At 37.6% G+C, this 3,229-nt stretch overlaps 1 protein-coding gene across 8 annotated transcripts in view; it reads left to right on the top strand.

The window, feature by feature from the left end:
• slmapa (sarcolemma associated protein a) overlaps positions 1 to 3,229 on the top strand; it is an 87,132-nt gene that overhangs the window by 54,207 nt on the left and 29,696 nt on the right. The window lies entirely within an intron of this gene.

Here is a 3,229-nt window from a genome sequence, read left to right as displayed (position 1 = left end):
AGCAGGTACACTGATTCTGCACAAAGACGTAAACACAAAACGCGGACCCAACGCATCCGAATCAGTGAGATGTCGTCTTTCTCACCCGACGCACGTACGCCGACACGCCGTCGGGGCTGAAAGCCAACAGCTCACTGATTTTGAAGCGTTGGCGGGCACTTTGTGTTTACGTCCTTTTTGCGCTAGATTCTGAAGCTGCAGATTTTATCTCTCTCCAAACAATACTGACTGAACCAGCAGCCAAAGACGATCCAAACTTCGCTTCACATTTCACTTCACATAAACATCGTCACGAATTTCCTCTTACTTTTGCTGTTTTGCTTCCACCACGATAAAATCACACTTCATGTAGAGCTCTCTCTCTCTCTCTCTCTCTCTCAGGAATAGTTTCCCGTCTAAAAATCTGTTTTTTGCATTATTCGCTTACTTATTACCCACCAGTCTACAGTCTGCTGGTTCTTTTTGGGGTTTTTTTGTTAACTTACTTCCGACAATAAAGCCTCATTTCTGCTGTTCAATACTGAACAAATTTAAACTTAAACTTAAAATTACGCAAAATTTCAAAATGCTTAGCTGTGTCTCTAATCAAACCTCTGTAACTTTGCTCTGCTTCACTTTGTTTTTGACTGCACAATATGTTTAAGGTCATCTGCTATAAAAACCCAGACCAGGAAAACCGCCTTCATGTTTTTCTGTGTTTTATCCTCAGTTACTTTGACAGAAAGGAATCTGCTGTGATGCTTACACCTTTGATAAAGTCTCACAAGTGTCAGCTTTCTTTTTATAGATATAAAAAAATATAGATATGTACTGATAAGTGATCAGAATTATAATATTTCTGACTGTCTGAGGCAAAATTTCCCCGATTCGAATCAAATCGTGGATCGAATCGATGCGGGACCTTGTGAATTGGAATTGAATCAACTCTAGATGAAAAGTTATCTGTAACCCCTCACTAGAAAGATCCGTTATTTGCAGCATTTCACATTTCAGTTATTGATTTGGAAATTCATATCTATGAAAATCAATTCTAGCTTTACCAAAGTCTACATCAGCATGTGGCACACTTCAGACTTGCGTGACTCGACTTGCCATTGTTTATTTTAGTGTGCTTTAAAGTCTTCTCCTGTGTCTTCACGGTAAGGAGAGATGAAGGGGTGAATAAGCAGCTAAGTTGCTGAGCTGTGCTGTGACTGCACACATGCCTTGACTCCGGTTGTGTTTGGGTTAAATGGGATGGGTTAAAAAATGTTTAAATGTTTGATTTGTGTGTAAAAACTGCTTTTCACAGATAATGTCCATAATCCACACAGCGGGACATTATCTTTTATACAGTTGCACGGTTTAAATTTGGGCCAGCTTTGGTGGGATTTGCAATCCTGCAAATCTAACACTCAAAATTTGGTGCAATGGCGTACAAAGTTTTCCCAATTTACAGTAATATTGGTCATTCCTGTCATGCTTCTTGGAATCTGCCTCTCTATGTGGGGTGAATTTCCAAGCCAAATTAAAAGATGTTAAAATTTGCAACACTGAAAGCTGCTGTTCCAGGAAGTCTCACAAACCTACACAGGCATCAAAGAGCATGAATGAAGCCAAAAACAAAATACCCTGTACAATTTAAAGTACACTTTTTTTTTTCTACAAGTCAGGTGCTAAATTCAGTCATAATAGACTTCTTTTAAAGTTCCAGAAGGAATTGAGGTTGATTCTTTAACCTCAGTGTTGTAACATTGGGAAAATTCCTTAGTACTGTAATCGGGAAATTTGCTGTTAGAGTTTAGCTGATAAATTGACTAGTACCAATGTATTGTATGTACACTACAAGATTATTTCTGCATATAAAAAATATTGGAATTTATCAAGAGACTTTGAGCTTCCCACAAAGTAAAATCTTTAGATATATGAAAATATTGATTTTAATCAGTGTTTTTTGTTTTGTTTTTTTTAATAGTGGGATTTCCTTAGAATAAAGTTTTGTCTTTTTTTATTTTGTTTTGGTTTTTTGCAAATAGTCATAAAATATTAGGAAAGTGCACAGATTTATGCTCAGTAAGGCAACACGGACCGTTTTGAGAATGTAAAAACCTGTACTGGTATCAAGAAGTTCCAGTAATAAGGTATCAACCATTTGAAAAAGAAATAAAAAATGAAATCAGTAGAAATGACGAGCTTTAGTTGCTGTGGTTTGTTTTACAGCTACTTTGCAATTAGTTGAATTAATCCGCATGCAACAGCTGGCTCCCAGTGCTGTGTTCACACAAGGGATAATTTATCATGTAATTTGAATGAACGAGTAAATCTTTGTCATATCATAACGAACACCTTTCTATAGTTTCCTGTACCACACCACATGTGATCATGTAGACACATGGTACTTTAACAAATTTATTTAAACACATTATATAGATGTAATGTAATGTAACTCTATGTGTCATACAGTGCAGTACCAGACTAATTGTTTACCCATAGTGTGTTGTACCAGGCTTCCTCTGTTGCCTCGCCCTGCTCTGATTCTTCCTCAGAGCAGCAAAGACTCAGTATAACCTGTCTGAGGAATGTAGGCTGGTGTGTGAGCACGCCTGAGAGGAGCTATGATTACATTTGAGCCATTCTTAAACATAGTTAAGTGTTCTAAAGCAGGATCCTCACATCTCCCAGGTCTCAACACACATAGTCGTGTGTGTGTGTGTGTGTGTGTGTGTGTGTGTGTGTATAAATGTATTAAACCTTATGTAGGTTAGCGCCACAAGTGTAAAAGGTGTTTTCCTCATTATGTTCTCATACTGGTAACAAACATAAAACATCGATAATAAAGGGCATGCTGATTTGATTTGTACACATATATACAAGGATAAAAGAAAACCAGCTCACAGATCTATTATAAAAACCAACCAGCAGGAATAGCTGTGGACATACAAAGGTGACCATGCGGCTTTGATATTTCATGGATAATCTGTTGTCTGACAACAGGAACATATTTATTATTTGCCTGTATTAAAATACTGTGCAAGTGTAAAGTCTGTGAGAAGCAAGCAGATGGAAATGGCTAACAGAAATCCTGCTGAGCGTAACACTAATGGACACTATCAGTAATGCTCGTTATCAGTCACTCCTTACAGTTTAATTTTCCACAGAGCTTTTCAGAATCGTGTTTATTGGCCAAATATATGTGCAGACACATACAGGGAATTTGGTTCCGGTAGATGGTGGCTCTCAAGCACAGCAA

Source organism: Pundamilia nyererei, unplaced genomic scaffold (assembly GCF_000239375.1).
Source record: "Pundamilia nyererei isolate P.nyererei 1_Seehausen unplaced genomic scaffold, PunNye1.0 scaffold00012, whole genome shotgun sequence".
Taxonomy (NCBI): Eukaryota; Metazoa; Chordata; class Actinopteri; order Cichliformes; family Cichlidae; genus Pundamilia; species Pundamilia nyererei.
This window is presented reverse-complemented; position numbering and strand designations above follow the sequence as displayed.